Source organism: Rhodnius prolixus, unplaced genomic scaffold, assembly GCF_049639745.1.
Source record: "Rhodnius prolixus isolate KJV_2025 unplaced genomic scaffold, Rpr scaffold_13, whole genome shotgun sequence".
NCBI lineage: Eukaryota > Metazoa > Arthropoda > Insecta > Hemiptera > Reduviidae > Rhodnius > Rhodnius prolixus.
This window is the reverse complement of record NW_027411583.1, coordinates 9,382,082-9,402,967: the sequence shown is the minus strand read 5'-3', so window position 1 is coordinate 9,402,967 and position 20,886 is coordinate 9,382,082. Positions and strand designations below refer to the sequence as shown.

The 20,886-nt window shown below is 35.6% G+C and overlaps 1 protein-coding gene across 14 annotated transcripts in view; it reads left to right on the top strand.

Moving 5' to 3' along the window:
• Window positions 1-20,886, top strand: part of LOC141447722 (uncharacterized) — a 610,137-nt gene that overhangs the window by 466,313 nt on the left and 122,938 nt on the right. The window lies entirely within an intron of this gene.

The following is a 20,886-nucleotide window of genomic DNA, read 5'->3' as shown; positions in this document are numbered from 1 at the left end:
TGTGGACGAATTGAAACTTCCGCTTCCTTGATTTTGCTCGCAAATTATTGACGCATGTTCTGTAGCATCAAAGCGATTCCACTACTACAGAGCTCTTGGCGAGGAATAAAGGGAATTAAAATGGGAACGGAATGTATTTATTTATTTAAATAGATATTTCTTTTATATGCGTAGTACATTTAAAATTAAAATCCCCTCTTTCATATTTTTTTTTAAATTATGTTAATCCAGTTTGCATGTTAGTGTTTTCCTTTTTCTCTCTCTCTCTCTCTCACTTCCCCCTCCCAAAATAAAAACTAGAATCCCATCCAGAGAAGATTTAGGACATCATTGTTATGCTGGAACATCCACGCACCTGATACCTACAACGGTCATCCTCTTATCCAGGCAAGCAGCCCGGTGGAGGAAGTCGCGGATAAAGTTATCAAGTCAGCTTCATTTAAATGTCCTTCTGAATAATAAATGAAGTTTTTTTTTGTCGTGAAAATGTTTCTGGAATTTATTACTTTTTTAACAAAAATTATTACTATTTTGGTTGAAAACTTTTCGACTATTGCCACAAAAAAACAATGGGTTCTGTACCTATTTTTTTTATTTAGTATAATCGCCAGAAAATTGGGAAGGATAGAATCGTCAAGCGACAGTTCTTGAAAGATTGGATAATCTTTTGAAGAAAAACTCTTAGGGAGAATATAAACTGTAGAGGTAGAAACATCGATATTTTAATTCATTCGATTTTTGGTCTATGGTTTTGTGGTATTGTTTGAAACTGTCAGATGTTTAACCTTCCCACCACAAAGCAAGTCTGCGGTAAAACCACTACACTTGACCTCCACACCCATAAGTTAATTTACCCAGCTCAAAAGCTTTACAAAGTCTGCGGATGGCAGCAGTGATTTCCGCCGGAACTGCTGTTGGTTGGGTCTTCGGCCACCGGGATAGTCAAGTCGTCGACCCCCCGACCCATATTAGAGGGCGTTAAGTTTACCAAATTGGTAATCTCGTAACTCTGAAATCTCTGGTCTCTTTTACGTATTCATTGATCAACCACACCCACGAAATATTGGTAGAAATTGGGCTTGAAAAAAAGAGTAATATAATATTTTTGCGTTGTAGTTCCTTTACTACCAGGTGTGGCTATTAAATAACGAGACTGATGCTGCTACACAAGAACTATGCATGCGCCAAATCCTAACAACCGATAGCTGTGCAGCGTAAAGCCTTCTCTTTCGATTGCAGCGTCTCTCACGTGTTTGTAGAGAAATCTGTCAGACCGAAACCGTCCTTTTGTGTAAGAGGTGTTAGTTTCGTTTTGCCGAAAACATGTGATACTACACATGTAGTAGAGCAACGAATTGTCGTGAAATTTCACATCAAAACTTGGTAAAACCGCTACTGAAACTTATCTGTTATTAAAAGAAGTTTATGGTGATGAATGATATTTACGTGCGCGAGTTTTTTGAGTGGTTCAAGCGTTTTTCCAAGATGGCCGAGAAGACGTCGGAGATGATCGCCCGGGTTGCCCTTCCACATCCAAAATGGATGAAAATATCCGATTATAATTAATCAGCAGTTACTACCGTGAGGAGCTTGCTCAACTCCGTCATAGAGTAAGTAAAAAAACGACCCGATTTGTGGAAGAACAATTCACGGGGTTCTCCATCATCAAGACAACACGCCGGCTCACACTGCATTGTCTGTCGCAAGACGTTTCTAGCCAAGTACAACATCCCAGTTATTAGCCTGACCTGGCCCCATATGACTTTAGATCTGTTCCCCAAAGTCAAATCTGCATTAAAAGAAACACGATTTCAGTCCGTTGAAACTGTGAAAGAAAAAGCAGCACGCGTCATGCAAGAACTCACCAGAAAAAGACTTCCAGCACTGTTTTGAACAATGGTAAATTCGCATGGAGCGTTGTAGGGATAGGGGAGGGGTGTATTTTGAAGGTGATAATAACTAAATATGTTTAAATGTAAAATAAAATGTTTTACAGCAATAGTCTCGTTATTTAATAGCCACATCTCGTATATTAAAATATAATTAATTTTTCTGTCAATAATTATTCAGATTATTAGGTGCTGTGACGGTACAAAATTAACGATAATGTATTATATTTTGCAAACGGGCTTCAGGGTCAATTAGCAGGAGCAAGCAATTAGCTATAACGTACATTACTGTATATGTAATCCAAGGGCTAGACTAGTACTGCAATACATCTCTGCTTTGCGGGTCTTGCCTACCTCTCGACTACTGTGTGGCCCATTTAAAGTCAAATAAATGAATTAGTCAAATGAGGGTCACCAAATTTGTACGAGAGTTTTTTTGTTTTAATTTAAAAAATAATAGGTAATAATTTTTTTAATAATTTTAAACCCTATCTTAAGATGTCCCCACCCTTTCTAGGTATCCATAACTTTCCTATTCAATACAGGATCTGTGACAGTAAAGTGTAATAAATAAACTCGAGTAATACCGGACTGACAGATAAACGCAAATAGATTTATTAAAATAAATTGATAAAGTTTTACGTACATAAACATGGTGTATCTCTGTTGGTAACTTTATTATAAATAAATAAATGTATGAACGGACTTTATTTTTAGTTCTTTTTTTTTTTTTATCTATAAATCTTCGTTCTTAGTTTTATATTCTATTGATAGCCAGTATGTCAAATTGAATATCCGCAATATTAAATTATTACTTCCGTTATGTATTGTTATTGTTTTTTTTTTTTTTTTTTTTTTTTTTTTTAGAGAATAAGAGAATAGCATTCACTAACTTTTTCTGGAATAGATTTTTATTCATTCTGAAGTTATTTCTTTCTTTTTATTGGAATAAATTTTCTTCTAAGGGGAAAAATTGAAAATGGAAAAATGGTAACTTTATTAGCTACTTGATAAAATCGATAATATTGGCGTCATTCGTTAGTTCGCTGCATTACTTCCGGTCTATTGTTTTTCTCCTTTTCTATTTGTAAGGGAAGGTTTTATAACCGCACAGATTTAGGAGTTTTGGTGTCCCCAAAGTACGAAATTAAGTTTTTTTTTTTTTAAATAACATATATTACTTCATATATAAAGTTTTATTTTGAAATAATATTAATTTACAAAATTGATTTATTATTTTTTACGTTCATTTTTATTACTATTTTTATTATTATAATTTATCTACAGGGTGTATGCAGAGGAGAGATCGCGAAACTTCTGGAGGTGATTCAGCAGCTCAAATGCAACAAAAAGTATTCTCTTCACTTTGGCCCGATTCTCAATAGTGTCCAAGATATTTTGCATTTTTATCTTTTCCATCGTTATTTCCGTTTTTCCACTATAAAAACGGCCGTAACTTTTCTACCCTTTATCCTACAACAAATCTGCTTATTCCAAACGAAAGAGTATTAAATTTCCTGCAAAGTCTGCTCAATACAGAGCCTCAAAACGTTTCTTATAAACAATGAAATTTTTTACTTTAATGTCTAAAAAATTTATTCTCGATGATTTTTGTTAAAATTATTAACTATATTTATTTAATAATTAAGGAATCAAGGAGTCACCCAATCTCTCAGAAAAAGTTGCGCATTTATTGAGGCTTCAAGACCATATGGACTGTTTTGGTTTTTAATAACACCCTACCCCCGAACAGAGGGGTGTAAATGCAGAAAACTGGGATTTTGTGTCACCGACTTTTCACTACTAACTTACTCAAATGTCAATTTTCTGAAGAAGGAACAAAAAGAAAAGTAACCATTTTAGTTTTTAACAATTATTATTTAATAAAGCGAGAGTAAAAAATAAAGTAGCAATAAAACGCAGATTTATTAGCTTATTTAAAAGGAAATTTAACCTTCTTTCTAATGAGCTAATTAAAATTGCTTTAGCTTTAATAGTTTGAGAAATATAGGCAACTTTTTGCTAAAATGTAGTAATACCTTGAAAAAACATAAAATTAAAAATATCTATAAAACGGTGCCGCCGAATCGAGCCATAGTTTATATGGAATTTTTTGTTGCAAATGATGCCCAGAATCGCCTCCCGAAGTTACCGTAGTCTTATGCTGAACACCCCGTATATACTCGTAAGTATAAATGAAAGTTGGAATTAGAAATTTCGCTTAGGTACCGGATGCCACAATAAGGTTTAGGTCAATATTTATCGCTGCACTTCCTGTATAGATTTGCCAATTATTTTCTTTTTAGATTTTCTAAAAAGAGGCTTTAACGAATTTCTTTGACTTTTTGTATTAATCGTAAGTATTTAGATCTAAAACTTTAATTTGAAACATTAGTTTTGGGAAATTCGATAAAGGGCCCTAAAGGGCATCTAAAGTGCCATTTTCCGTAATTTTCTCATAAATAAAAAAGTATTAATAATTAATAATTTAAACCAAAAAAAAGGCCAAAAATGTTAATATTTTCCCTTGAATTAAAAAAAGAAGAAAAAAAAAAGTATTTTAAAATAATAAAAATAAAATCAGTTGCTAATAATGACGTAATCCAGATGGTAGATTACGAAAAATCAGAATAATTAGCAGCTATGGTGGGGGTGGGGAAGGAAGCTGCGCGTTAATGAACGTCATTAAGGGTAGAATTTTCAATTTGTTTTTTGCTTTGTTTCGTTCGTCATTATTTGGGATTAATTTTAATTAAATATCCGGTACGGATCGTGCTTTATTTTTTTTTTTACTAAATATAATTTCCTGTAACCCCCTTGTTTTTCCAATTCAAAGAAAATTAAATTGGTAACTGTGATTTTTATTTATTAAAAAAAAAGGATAATTTGTCCATTATATTCCTAATAAATTATTATATTATTGTAATTATAGAATTATAGGTATATGTTCTTTATACTATTTTAAAAGAGGGCGCCACGGAAGCCGAGCGGTTATAGGCTAGACCCGCAAAGCTAAGATGTATTGCGGTACTCGTCTAGCCCTTGTATTTTATTTAATGGTTAACATGAGAAATTTATAGTAAAGTATGTTAGGCGGTTATAGGCTAGACCCGCAAAGCTAAGATGTATTGCGGTACTAGTATAGGTCTTGGATTTTATTTAATAGTAAATATGAGAAATTTATAGCAAAGTATGTTAGGTGGTTATAGGCTAGACCCGCAAAGCTAAGATAAATTGCGGTACTAGTCTAGCCCTTGGATTTTATTTAATGGTTAATATGAGAAATTTATAGTAAAGTATGTTAGGCGGTTATAGGCTAGACCCGCAAAGCTAAGATGTATTGCGGTACTAGTCTAGCCCTTGTATTTTATTTAATGGTTAACATGAGAAATTTATAGTAAAGTATGTTAGGTGGTTATAGGCTAGACCCGCAAAGCTAAGATGTATTGTGGTACTAGTATAGGCCTTGGATTTTATTTAATGGTTAACATGAGAAATTTATAGTAAAGTATGTTAGGCGGTTATAGGCTAGACCCGCAAAGCTAAGATGTATTGTGGTACTAGTATAGGCCTTGGATTTTATTTAATGGTTAACATGAGAAATTTATAGTAAAGTATGTTAGGCGGTTATAGGCTAGACCCGCAAAGCTAAGATGTATTGTGGTACTAGTATAGGTCTTGGATTTTATTTAATGGTTAATATGAGAAATTTATAGCAAAGTATGTTAGGTGGTTATAGGCTAGACCCGCAAAGCTAAGATAATTTGCGGTACTAGTATAGGCCTTGGATTTTATTTAATGGTTAACATGAGAAATTTATAGTAAAGTATGTTAGGCGGTTATAGGCTAGACCCGCAAAGCTAAGATGTATTGTGGTACTAGTATAGGTCTTGGATTTTATTTAATGGTTAATATGAGAAATTTATAGCAAAGTATGTTAGGTGGTTATAGGCTAGACCCGCAAAGCTAAGATGTATTGTGGTACTAGTATAGGCCTTGGATTTTATTTAATGGTTAACATGAGAAATTTATAGTAAAGTATGTTAGGCGGTTATAGGCTAGACCCGCAAAGCTAAGATGTATTGTGGTACTAGTATAGGCCTTGGATTTTATTTAATGGTTAACATGAGAAATTTATAGCAAAGTATGTTAGGTGGTTATAGGCTAGACCCGCAAAGCTAAGATGTATTGCGGTACTAGTCTAGCCCTTGGATTTTATTTAATGGTTAATATGAGAAATTTATAGTAAAGTATGTTAGGCGGTTATAGGCTAGACCCGCAAAGCTAAGATGTATTGCGGTACTAGTCTAGCCCTTGTATTTTATTTAATGGTTAACATGAGAAATTTATAGTAAAGTATGTTAGGCGGTTATAGGCTAGACCCGCAAAGCTAAGATGTATTGCGGTACTAGTATAGGTCTTGGATTTTATTTAATGGTTAATATGAGAAATTTATAGCAAAGTATGTTAGGTGGTTATAGGCTAGACCCGCAAAGCTAAGATGTATTGCGGTACTAGTATAGGTCTTGGATTTTATTTAATGGTTAATATGAGAAATTTATAGCAAAGTATGTTAGGTGGTTATAGGCTAGACCCGCAAAGCTAAGATGTATTGCGGTACTAGTATAGGTCTTGGATTTTATTTAATGGTTAATATGAGAAATTTATAGCAAAGTATGTTAGGTGGTTATAGGCTAGACCCGCAAAGCTAAGATGTATTGCGGTACTAGTATAGGTCTTGGATTTTATTTAATGGTTAATATGAGAAATTTATAGCAAAGTATGTTAGGTGGTTATAGGCTAGACCCGCAAAGCTAAGATGTATTGCGGTACTAGTATAGGTCTTGGATTTTATTTAATGGTTAATATGAGAAATTTATAGCAAAGTATGTTAGGTGGTTATAGGCTAGACCCGCAAAGCTAAGATGTATTGCGGTACTAGTATAGGTCTTGGATTTTATTTAATGGTTAATATGAGAAATTTATAGCAAAGTATGTTAGGCGGTTATAGGCTAGACCCGCAAAGCTAAGATGTATTGCGGTACTAGTATAGGTCTTGGATTTTATTTAATGGTTAATATGAGAAATTTATAGCAAAGTATGTTAGGTGGTTATAGGCTAGACCCGCAAAGCTAAGATGTATTGCGGTACTAGTATAGGTCTTGGATTTTATTTAATGGTTAATATGAGAAATTTATAGCAAAGTATGTTAGGCGGTTATAGGCTAGACCCGCAAAGCTAAGATGTATTGTGGTACTAGTATAGGCCTTGGATTTTATTTAATGGTTAACATGAGAAATTTATAGTAAAGTATGTTAGGCGGTTATAGGCTAGACCCGCAAAGCTAAGATGTATTGTGGTACTAGTATAGGTCTTGGATTTTATTTAATGGTTAATATGAGAAATTTATAGCAAAGTATGTTAGTTGGTTATAGGCTAGACCCGCAAAGCTAAGATAATTTGCGGTACTAGTCTAGCCCTTGGATTTTATTTAATGGTTAATATGAGAAATTTATAGTAAAGTATGTTAGGCGGTTATAGGCTAGACCCGCAAAGCTAAGATGTATTGCGGTACTAGTCTAGCCCTTGTATTTTATTTAATGGTTAACATGAGAAATTTATAGTAAAGTATGTTAGGCGGTTATAGGCTAGACCCGCAAAGCTAAGATGTATTGCGGTACTAGTCTAGCCCTTGTATTTTATTTAATGGTTAACATGAGAAATTTATAGTAAAGTATGTTAGGCGGTTATAGGCTAGACCCGCAAAGCTAAGATGTATTGCGGTACTAGTATAGGTCTTGGATTTTATTTAATGGTTAACATGAGAAATTTATAGTAAAGTATGTTAGGCGGTTATAGGCTAGACCCGCAAAGCTAAGATGTATTGCGGTACTAGTCTAGCCCTTGTATTTTATTTAATGGTTAACATGAGAAATTTATAGCAAAGTATGTTAGGTGGTTATAGGCTAGACCCGCAAAGCTAAGATGTATTGCGGTACTAGTATAGGTCTTGGATTTTATTTAATGGTTAATATGAGAAATTTATAGCAAAGTATGTTAGGTGGTTATAGGCTAGACCCGCAAAGCTAAGATGTATTGCGGTACTAGTATAGGTCTTGGATTTTATTTAATGGTTAATATGAGAAATTTATAGCAAAGTATGTTAGGCGGTTATAGGCTAGACCCGCAAAGCTAAGATGTATTGCGGTACTAGTATAGGTCTTGGATTTTATTTAATGGTTAATATGAGAAATTTATAGCAAAGTATGTTAGGTGGTTATAGGCTAGACCCGCAAAGCTAAGATGTATTGCGGTACTAGTATAGGTCTTGGATTTTATTTAATGGTTAATATGAGAAATTTATAGCAAAGTATGTTAGGCGGCTATAGGCTAGACCCGCAAAGCTAAGATGTATTGCGGTACTAGTATAGGTCTTGGATTTTATTTAATGGTTAATATGAGAAATTTACAGTAAAGTATGTTTGCTAGTCGCCTCCGTCCACGACACCTAATTTGGTAGTTGGACGTAAAGCCCCGCCTGAATATTATTTTAAAACCAAATCTTTAGAGCAGACCCGCACGACTTTTCCTTATCCCTACTTGTTGGCAACGAGTGAGTATCATTGCTCATAAAATATAAACGAATTATATGCGTTTTCAGAAATTTTTGAGAAAATTTACTTTTTAAATATTTCCTTGATTAAATCCAAGTAAGAGGAGGAAATCTCTTGTGTATTTTCTCACTATATTATATTTAAATGGATGTTTTATGATTGTTATAATACTATTAATATAAAGTTTGCATTACGTTGATTCAAAAGATTAATGTATTCTTATTATTATTGAAAACAAAGAATAGCAGAATTACTACATCTTGTTAGAATATTGTTACAGGCTTGTATGGATTTACTAGAATCGGATATTGTTGAATGTGCTTATATATGTGTTGCTGTTGTGTGAGTCTGCATGGATTTACTGTAAATAGGATTATAGCGTATATGTATATCGTGTATATGTATCTATAGCTATACAATAAATACAGACTTGCATTTTATACGGCGGCATGGAACGCAATGCCACCATTTCTACAATGAAATTAATTTTAATTAATTTCTAGAGCTAACTGCTGCAAAACAGGCGACAAAACGTATGTTTTTGGCATACTGAACGGAAATAGCTGAAAGGATATTTTGATATTTTCAAATATAACCAATGTAATTCAATCGTAATTGATAAAATTTGAATTTCCCCCTTAACCTCCCACTAATAAGTATGGGCGGAAATACAGTTTTGGCCAAAATCACACCAACGGAAGTATTTTCTTTTATTAAAAACAAAAAAAAAATCTATATGGTCTTGAAGCTCAATAAATGCGCAACTTTTTCTGAAATTATGTGATTCCTTGATTCATTAACCATTGGAAAAATACAGTTGAAAATTTTAACAAAAATCATTGAGCACGAAATTTTTAGACATTAAAGTAAAAATTTCATTGTTTATAAGAAACGTTTTGAGGCTCTGGATTAAGAGCAGATTTATAGGAAATATAATGCTCTTTCGTTTCGGAATAAGCAGACTTGTTGTTGGATAAAGGGTAGAAAAGTTATGGCCGTTTTTATGGTGGAAAAACGCGAATATCGACGGAAAAGTTAAAAAAAAAAAAAAGCAAATATCTTGGGCACTATTGAGAATCTGGCCAAAGTGAATAGAATATTTTTTGTTCCATTTGAGCTGCTGATTCATCTCCCGAAGTTTCGACCTCTCCTCCGTGTACATCCTGTAGTAATATCTCTACAGTTTAGTTAGTAGCATCTCTTGGAAGAACACACACCAAGTTTCAGCCAGATCGGTCTATTTCTTTGTGTTTGGCATTCGTTTGAATCGAGGAAGTCGAGTGATTTTCAAAAAATTGACGAAAAAGAATTTCGTGTGTTGATTAAACACTACTTTATGAAAGGCAAAACGCCTCAGGAGACTAAAGAGAAGCTTGATAAACATTATGGTGACTCTGCACCTTCGATTAGAACAGTTTATAAGTGGTTTCAAAATTTTCGGAGTGGCCATATGGGCACAAGTGACCGCTGAACGTTCTGGACGCCCTGTTGAGGTTACTACTCCAGAAATCATTGATAAAATCCATGATATGGTGATGGATGACAGAAGAGTGAAGGTGCGTGAGATTGCTAGTGCTGAGGGCATCTCGAATGAACGGGTACATAATATTTTGCATCCAACATTTGTACATGACAAAGCTATTCGCAAGATGGGTGCCGCGATTGCTCACGCTTGACCAAAAACGAAATCGTGTGAAGTGTTGCAAGGACGGTTTGCAGCTGTTCCAGAAGAATCCGCAGAACTTTAAGCGTCGTTTCGTCACTGTGGATGAAACATGGATACATCACTACACTCCTGAGGTCAAAGAACAATCTAAACAATGGGTTACTAAGGGGGAATCTGCGCCAAAAAAGGCGAAGACCGTTCCTTCGGCCGGAAAGATTATGGCGACTGTCTTTTGGGATTCGCAAGGAATAATCCTCATCGACTATCTGGAAATGGGTAAAACTATTACAGGTGCATATTATTCATCGTTATTGGACCGTTTGAAAACCGAGCTGCAAGAAAAACGCCCACGATTGGCCCACAAAAAAGTCCTTTTCCATCACGACAACGCACCAGCTCACACTTCAGCAGTTGTGGTCGCAAAATTAATGGAAATAGGGTTCCAACTCGTTTCACATCCCCCCTATTCTCCAGACTTGGCTCCCTCGGACTACTATTTGTTCCCAAATATGAAGAAATGGCTGGCGGGTAAAAGATTTTATTCAAACGAGGAGGTGATTGCAGAAACGAATGGCTATTTTTCAGACTTGGACAAATCCTATTATTCGGAAGGGATCAACAAACTAGAACAGCGTTGGACGAAGTGTATAAGCCTAAAAGGAGACTATGTTGAAAAATAAAAAAGGTTTACCCCAAAAAATTAAGTAGTTTTTATTTTTGCACGGACTTTTCAAACGACCCTCGTATTAAGCCAAATTGGAAAGAAATAAAAAAACAAAACAATCACTGACAACATAAAGATAATACTCTTGGTTTTATAAACCATCAGAGGGAGCTGGCATTTATAACAAAAATAAAGCAATTAATAATTTGCATATAAATTGTAAGATAAAATAAATACTACATTTATAAATAAAAGTAATGAAATACTAATGTATAGGGATTACGACATTAAAGATTAATAATTATACTCTTGAACTAGGAAATACCTGTACTGCCAGGCCGTTTTGCAATAATTAATTAGAGCTTTAAAATAATTTATTTAAAACTATTTAATGTATGTTGTTGCAAAAAAATTACAGTTATAAACAAGGATTTGCCCTACATTTTATAGAAAATTTTGGGAATTTCATTGGGAAAACATTTTTTAAAGTTGGGGTGTTTTTCAACGTTACGCTTTGTCGTGCACTTTTTTGACGATCAACCCTTATACAACTGTCCTACCGGAAACAGTTTTAATCCGGTATAAATTTAACACCAACTACAAAATTCTTTGTAATTTTGAATTGTTGAAAATTGTATATTTACTTTCGAAACAACTAGAAGGATGTAAATATGTGAACATTACCAAGTGCTTTCTAGGAGATCCCGTGGTTTGAATCCAGCTGGTCAGCAGCTATTTTTCTCTTCATGTGAGCTTTTTACATAGAACACTGTCCGGAAACCGAAAGAGTACTGAAAAACAGCTATTTACGAGTTCTGTAAATTAAGTAATGAGACTGATTTTTAAAAAAACATTTTATTCAAAAAAAAATTACAATTCTATATTGTCACCTTCAAAATAACTTCTTTCTGAAGCCACACAGCGCTGGGGATGTTTCTTCCACTCCTCATAGCAGTGCTTGAACTCCGATACTGGAATAGCCTTCAGCTGGTCGGTCGGTAACAGCCGTTTGAATGTTTTCCGTCTGTCCCAAAATTAGTTCCCTTGAGGTGATTTTCCCAACTTCGGGACTCAAGTCAGGCGAATAAATGGAGGCTGTGAGGAACCACAGGAATCGTTTTTAACTGGCCAAAAACTCTGGTTTATTGAAATTGCTGTGTGACAAGGAGCATTATCGTGAGATGCAACACCCACTTGTTCTTGGATGTTTGGTCTCCACACGAATGACCCCTTTTTCAAAGTTTTTTTTACAAGAACCTCTCGTGTTGATTTGACCGTTTGACCTTGAGGTAGAAACTCTTTGTGGACGATTCCGTGGATATCGGAAAAAACAAATCAGCATGCATTTGATCTTCGACTTCGCCATCCTTGCTTTTTTGGGCCTTGGAGTGGTTGATGTGGTGCCACTCCATGCTCTGGCGCTTAGTTCGTTGGTATTAATTTTTCCCCCTCAAAGAAAAAAAAAAAAAAAAAAAAGTGTAAATTACAATTTTAGTGTCAGTATTAAGGTACTGTTGTTGTTGTTAGTACTCACGTGCAGGGGTCACAGTTCAATTAATACCATACTGTAATACTCTCTTTTTTTTTATTAGTGTAAATTTGCTTTAATAAATACATGAACTAAAAAACAGAATACATAATAATACATAAAATATTTATGCGGATTACTTTACAAATATACGAGGGAGATTTTTTTTTAGAATATTCTTTTTTTTATATTATATTCATTTGTACCCTGTAATACAGGGTATGATTACAGTACGTGTAATACAAGTACATGGTCGATGGCTGCTGAGGTGGAGAGGGGTGTTGGAATAAATTTAAAGCAACGATTAGAGGGTGAGAGGGAGGGATTGCCAGACAAGTTTTGGCCATGAGTGCGAATTTTCGGGGATGTCCCACACAGATACATACACTTACATAAAGAGATAATGACTATGTTTCCGGTTTTTTTTTGTTTTTTTTTTTTAAATAAAACTTTTGTTTTCCTTCCGTTTCCCTTTCCTACAAAATTTTGGCCACTTGCCAAAAACCATTGACCCCCTCTCTCTCTGTGGGGGTCCTTTAGGACTCACCCCTTTACTTCCTTTTTTTATTTTCTATTATCGTACCTTCCGGACTATACCCCTGAACCCCTACTTATACGTGTTACTAACTCACACAATATTGTTTTGCAACAGGGAAAATCTGTTTAGAAAACTCATACCTATTATTATTAAAGTAGCTTTCCCTCTGTGTATATGTGTGTGTGTGTGTGTGTGTGTGTGTGTGTGTGTGTGTGTGTTTTATTCAGGTTTTCCCACTTTCAGTCGATGATACTGTGGAGAGGGAAGGGTATGGTATTACTTTTTCTTTTTCTTTTTTTTTGTGGAGAAGTGAAGGAAATTTACATCTGTTAAAGTGGCTAAACTGATTTTGCGTATATATAATTCCTGCCTTTTTTTTTTTTTTTTTTTTTTTTAATTCACACGTCTTTATTTAACTCGTCATTTGCTACGAATAAGAAAAAGTATTGCTAATCGTGCTATATATTTATATATTTTTTTAAATTCAATTTTGATCGATATTGCTCCTAATAAAATTAATAGTTCTAAGTGTTTGCAACCAGAGGACACTAGTTTAATAACCAGTTAAGCGTGGAATTTAGAATTTAGTTTTAACCCCCCCCCCCCCACAGTGTGCTGAATTAAAATCACGACAATGACGTGGTATACACGACGAACGCAGGGCAAAACAACCAAAAGTTTACAACGTCATAATAGTCACTGCTAGCGACTTTTTCTGCAATCTCTCTGGGGCCTGAGATTACAGACAGAGCATTCTCTGTGCTCATTCAAAAATCTAGCACCGCTTCACGTACACATTGCTCCCAGTTAAGTAGGGACGCCAAGAGCTTTTACAAGGAAGAAAAAGAGCTTTTTGAATTCTGTGCAAAATGAAATCATGCTCGTACTGAGAGGTCTGAATCTCTAACTAAAAGGTAAAAAACGGGCATTGCACAAGGGTTGAGAGCTTCTATTTTTGTGTGCGTAATTCCCCAATCTCTAATGCGGAGACCAAACATGTACCAACCACTTATCATTTGGCTGACTCCCACCAACCCTCTCCGTATAAAATACTTGGCAGTTCTATTGGTAAGATAAAGGGAAACACCCCACCAAATAATATTGCTTATTGTATTTTATTAAAATCACGTATTTTTATAGTTAATGGCAATTTTATATTTTCCACGAGTATACACGTCGAACGCACCGTAATAGAGGATTTGGTTTGACGTGTATACACGTCAAACACGCTTAACTGGTTAAAGGAAACTGTCGATCAAAAAAGGGGCTAAAAATTGATCGCGGAAAGCGGTACTTCCGGATTAACCGTTTTTCACCAAAATCTTATTGTGAGATCATGCTCTGTTGTCTACGTAACAGATTTACTATATATATATATATATATATATATATATATATTTTAACGGATTAAGGCGCGTCAACATCTAAGGTTATTGGTTATTGGCGCCCGGAGCTTTTTTCAGTGCACTGCCGACCTCCGGACAGTGTTCTCTCGTTACAGACAACACTGTCCATCACCGGACTATTTACTATTAATATTATTTTTATTTAGTAGTGGTGGATGCGCACGGAGGCCAATCTGGGAAGAAAAATACTTTCCATAATCCGGAGACCTCAAAATAAATATTTCCGGCGGATACTTAAAAGAAAAGCGAAAATCCGCACATAAATTTAGAGGAAAATTGGCTTTAAGGGGTTTTCCTGGTAATTTTCACGCTGAGACTGAGTTAGAGCGCCCTGGCTACCTGCTGACTTCTGAGACGTTCTTAAAATCTTGCGTCAGATTTCTCAACCTCTTTCTCCCCCTTTCCTTTGTATTTCATAAGGCCGGAAGTTAATTTTAAATGGTTATATCTGTAGAAGAAGCCCAGTGGTGTGATGTAGTCACCTCTTAGACGTTTCTTCCTTTTTTCTATTTGACCTTTCGAGTACTTTGTTCCTCCCCTTCCTTTGCGACCAGGAGGTACTTGATAAATGTGGGTGTAATGAGTAGTGACATTGATTTAAAATGGGACGACATTCTGGTTGGCAAAGAGAGGGGTGTAGGGACTCTCTACATCCTACCTATCCAGGATGTTACCCCTCCGATGTCTTGCTTCATCCTTCCCTCTCTGAAGAGCATGTGGCCCAACCCCTACGGACGGCTGATTAATCGTGGACACGTCCTTTAACTGACAGGACACTCTCTCCCTCTGCCCTACATGACGAGCCCAGCCTCTGTCCTCCTCCCCTATCTAAGAACCAAACTGCTAGTTCCTATTAGTGCCGGGTCCATACAATGATCAACAATCACTTCCAATCCATCTTGTACAGTCCCAAACTTGCAATCACCAGCAAATATCCTGTAGAGCTAGTGGAAGTACAGGTTTTTCCAAGTTTCCCTTCTAAATTTTCTGAGCATGTAACCACTGATTTTTTTCCAACCTTACATTCTAAAATCATGTTTTCACGTTTCTAAAACACGAACTCAATTCATTTCTAACATCATCCAGCTCTATTTTGGAATTATTTGGGAAAAATTCAAATTTTAATTATCTTTTTCTTGTAAACAAAATGGACACTCTCATGACTTGCTCTAACTATTATTCCCAAAGTTCGAACTCACAAACTTACTTCAAACACCGTCAAATTTAATGCTTATCACTTTGGAAGAGATCTCTTCCATCAGAAGAATCATTAATCGCATTTCCAGGGAAATTATTTACAGATTTAAGTCTTAGTAATCATTTGACAATGTTCGAAGAAATCCTAAAAAACCGGCAACTTCTATTTTACCTACGATAAAATGATACTTCCCGGTTGAACCGATTTTGAGCAAAATGCCTATTTTGACCACCTTTTCGACACCTATGTTAAATATCATATCCTAACTTCCTGCATATTTTATTTATTTTTTTTTTTGTTACGGCGGAAGTAGACAGACAATAAAAAAAGAAAACTACTACGACTACGACTTAAAAACTACTTTCTTCCGATTTCGGAGACCTCAAAATGGGGATCCTTTCATCAACTATATAGTATTTTGCTAAACTGAATATGTGTAAAATGGAAATAATATTTTTTGAACAATTTTAACTACAAGGTAATTTATTTACGTAAATGGTAGTAACTTAAAGTCATGTAAAATTGTTATCTCGATATTTTTTTAATCGATTTATTGGACGTTTCGACCTTCCAGTCTTTGTCAGCACTAATACTGAAATAATGCTTTTCTCATATATTAGGTTCGTGTACGTATACAGGGTGTTCATTTTAAGACGGCTCAAATGCATTTCATGCTTGAAACGGTTAATCTGAGCAAAAAAATGGTAGAGGAAAAATTTGTTGCCCGTCACCTCTAGTTTCAGAATATGTGACTTGATTTTAGATTTCTGCCCGCATACGCGGCTGACGCGCGACCAAAAGTGAGCGTTTGCAGCTGACCCCCATTTTCATATACACAGTTTTAAATAGTATAAAAAGTTATAAAAGAAACCAGAAACCTCAATTCGATATCTTCAAAATTAAAGGTGCTAGGACATTTCAAAATCTGGATATTTATTAATCATATTTCAATTTTTTTTAACTTGTTATCAAAGAGAAAGAAGAGCACGCAATAGGTCATTTTTATGTATTTTTTCATCCCCTTTCTACTAAAAATATTGCCAAGGTAGTAAAGCTGGTATTTTTCTTAATATCGGGAAATAAGTCGTTTTCCGAGAGATTTTTCTAAGAAAAATCAAATGTTAAGAGCTTTAGATGTTCTCAAGCATACACAAAGTGGCTAAAAAAATAATTTTACATCTGTTACAAACAAGAAGGTTTAATAATTATTTGGTAATTTTGGGAGAGTTGCGTTTAATTACCAAAAAAAAAAATGGAAACCACCTGCCACATACTTAAGTGATTAATATCTTTCATTTAAAGGATCAAACTTATTCCTTAATTTATCACAAATAATGCACTTTACTCAACTTGTGAAGCATGTACTGTGCCTTCAAAGGTCCTGCTCAGATACGGAGAGCAGTTGATAACTCCTGGCTAACCTGGCTTGCGAGCCAGAGAAGGTTCCTTTGAAGACAAAGTTTATAATACCCTGAAGAAGGTAATAAATTTACCGAAACGTCGGTGTGACAAAAGGAAATATTTTTTACAATATTTTTCCGTTTCAGTACTAACTTTGCTTTTATTCACCAAAATCCGTTAAAAGGTCGAAGACTTTTCTTTTCCAACAGTTGAATCCGACTCTATCAAAAGTTCATTTTTACAACAATAAACTTAACACGTTTATTCGACAATCCAATTTTATTATGATCCTTAGATTATTGTGCTAGTTTACGTCAGTTTTGAAGCCATGGGAATACACCAATCAGACAGTAGCTTAGTATCCATCATTGAAGTTGATCTCCTGAGAAAAACCGCTGTAGGGTTATCCGTTATCATTATTTCGCTAGCAAGTTGAAAGATGAACATTTTTATTGGCTTTGAGAAATGTTTCCTTTATTTTCTCTGGATGGTTTTTTTTTTCTGGATATAATGTTACAATCATTCCATACTTTCGGGATATTGTATTCTCACCGGAAAATAATAAGTTTTGGTTGATCTCCTTGTGGGAAGATAAAAGAATGGGAAATAGGGAAATTGTTGCCTTCAGAGTGGGCTTAATGGGGTTTTGTGGGGAGGGGAGAGTGCATTGCTGCTTAGAAGGTCTATTCTGCCTCTCGCAAGTGATGCTGGATAAGATCTCTCGCTCCTAGGTCTCCTCTCTCCCCAAATTAAGGTTACAGTAAAAGATCAAGGTTTTCTCTCCAAAATGTTGACGTAAGAGTTCACATCATTTTTTCCTTTTTCCTCAAGTTAGTTTTCCATGAAAACTCTTTATTTGAAAATTGATTTCCTTCCATTTTTCTTTGTCGTATAATTTTCAAGTTGCTCATGTGTTGAAGTTCCGTTTTAGTGGGGTAATTAATATTGACAATTCCTTCCCTCCACCTCCCGCCAGTACAGTGAACAAACACTTGAGAGCTAGTGAACATGATGTGTCTCATGATTTAGTAGCCCAAGCACACAAACCCCAGTACCTACCTTCATATCTTAACCACCACTTCCGGTGTCTTGTTTCAGACCACAAAATTAATCAACACCCACCAACAGACCGTGTTTCCTTCGCCAATTTCTGGGTTACACTGTTGGCAGGAACCTAATATATATAAACTGAAGATTATTATTCAGCTTCATTCGCTCTCTCCTTGTCATCACAATGTTCTGACTTGGTTAAATTTTACAGGCTGGGATGAAAATAGGTTTTTACGTATTAGATTTTGTTGGAAAAGTTCACTTTGAATAGATTTCGAGTTTTCAATTTATTTGGTGTCAATTTGAAAATATTTGAGACTTAAATCTAAACTTAACTTTATCTTAACCAATTACGACAATAAGCAGGCTGAGAGCGAACCACGCGGTGTGCGGATCGTATCTACACAGGATCAACAAAAGGTCCTCTCCTCTTTGCGTAGATTGCAATGAGGAGGAGGATTTCTAACATGTAATAATGATATGTCCACGTTATGTGGTAGAAAGAAAACGAATGTTTGACGATATATACAGGTATTTAGATGCACCATTTCGCTACGAAGACATTATATTCTCCACCAACATTTATGTACTTAAGTCGATAGCAGAGCTAGCAATGAAATATGAATGTATTTAAAAGCTATAGCCGAATTAGAATGAATGGAAGAAAATGCTTAGAGAAGGATTACGTGATTTTAATTTTGGTTAAGCTATAAGGATGGCAGGAGCACAGAGTGCTGCTCCATCCATTAGCAGTAGTTTATGTAAATAGCAGTATATAGTAGAATGATGAATGTGTGAAGCGAATGTATTTGTAGGTAAGAATGGAGAGTGAGTGATATTCTAGTGATAAGCACCTAGACGATGCTGGCTGTATGGCGGAAGCCAATGCCAAAAAAAAAAAAAAAATAACCAATAGAACTGCCAAGTATTTTATACGGAGGGGGTTGGAGGGAGCCCGCCAAATGATGAGTGGTTGGTACATGTTTGGTCTCCGCATTAGAGATTGGGGGAATTACGCACACAATTTGAAGCTCTCAACCCTTGTGCAATGCCCATTTTTACCTTAATTATAGAGATTCAGACCTCCTGTACGAGCATGATTTCATTTTGCACAGAATTCAAAAAGCTCTTGCGTCCCTAGTTAACTAGGAGCAATGCATACGTGAAGCGGTGCAAGATTTTTGATTGAGCACAGAATGCTCTGTCTGTAATCTTAAGCCCCAGAGAGATTGCAGAAAAAGTCGCTTGCAGTGACTATCATGACGTTGTAAACTTACTCGTACGGTTGTTTTTGCCCTGCGTTCGACGTGTATACCACGTCATTGTCTGATTTTAATTCCGCACACTGTGGTGGAGTTTTTTAAAACTAAATTCCACCCTTAACTGGTTATTAGCATTATGTTTTCACTTTGTCCAAGTTTAATGGTAAAAAACAAAAAAATAAATAAAAGCATTTCAGCGAATTGGAGTCGATGTAATTAAATATAAATAATTATATTAAATAATTAAATTAAAGTGGAGGTTAAAAAAAGAAGTGCAGAGGTTAACGTACATGTACATATATGCTCGTAGTGTATATACAATATAACAGTGTGTAACATGACTGCATTGCAGTGTAACGCGATATTAAATTTTAGCACAAACCTACAATGCATTAAAAAAAAAGTAAAAAAGAAACAATAATTGCGTTTTAAACAAAATTTTAAACATTAACCCAAATTTAAATTTTTCCAATTAAAACAAAATACGTAATAATAAGTCATGAAAAATACATTGGTTTAAATGTAATGTATACTGAAAAATAATACTCCTTTACGGAAATTTAAATTCCCAAAATAACAATAACGTAGTGGAAGCCGTAAACAATGGAGCGAGGGAAGAGGAGATGCTATACCAGCTGTAGAGGTTTTTGTAGACGAGACGGCGCCGATGATCTAGTTGTCGATGCACCGGAAAATAATAATAGTAATTTGTTTATGGAGGGGGAAAAATGCATTATGCATCATCGTGGGACAATGTGGGACTCTCACCCACTAAAAACCCATCTCCCCTACAGGAACCCACCCTGGAACCACTTACGTGACACTTCAGGGTGGTGCCTCATAATATGTAGCTCCAACCGGCCTTCATTCACCTCTCTAGAAGGACAGGAGCAGACGGAAGTCCAGCTCCTGTTCGTTTCTTTTCTATATTGCCCTGACAAAGGTCCGCCGCCTTCCTGCTCCAGCAGTCTCTATGGGAGGAGGACATTATCCCTACTATATTTTCGGGCGTGATACTCCCGAACTCTTGCTCCAAGCTTGCCCTTCCTCTCCGGCACCCATCTATCACACAGAAAGGATGTGTAAAGGGCATCATCGAGGTCAGAGTCTCTTGAAGATACATGATGTGTCTTCAACTTTTCCCCATCTTACACAGGTACGAGGTGAAACACCCGTTTCCTGTAAGAAACTGGGTGAGGTAGTAGTCGACCTCGCCGTGCTATCTTCCGGTTTACTCAGAAGGGTTGTAAATAGTAATAATAATAATAATTATTATTATTTATTTATTTTTTAATGATTTAAGGCGCGTCAACATCTAAGGTTATTGGCGCCCGAAGCTTCTTTTTCAGTGCACTGCCGGCCTCCGGACAGTGTTCTCTCGTTACAGACAACACTGTCCATCACCGGACATTGAGCTGTAAGAAGCTCCTAGCAAGAGAAAATGTAAGGGTCAGCTGCTGGATTCGAACCCGGGAACTCCGCATAGGAGTCCAGTATGCTAACCTCATAGCTAATCCCTTCCCTTGTTATTATTATTATTATTATTATTATTATTATTATTATTATTATTATTATTTGGATAGGTAGCCACCCGGTCCAGCCATCTCTGTAAGAGAGCATAATCTCAACTATATTTTCGGGTGTGATTCTCCCAATCTCTTGCTCCAAGC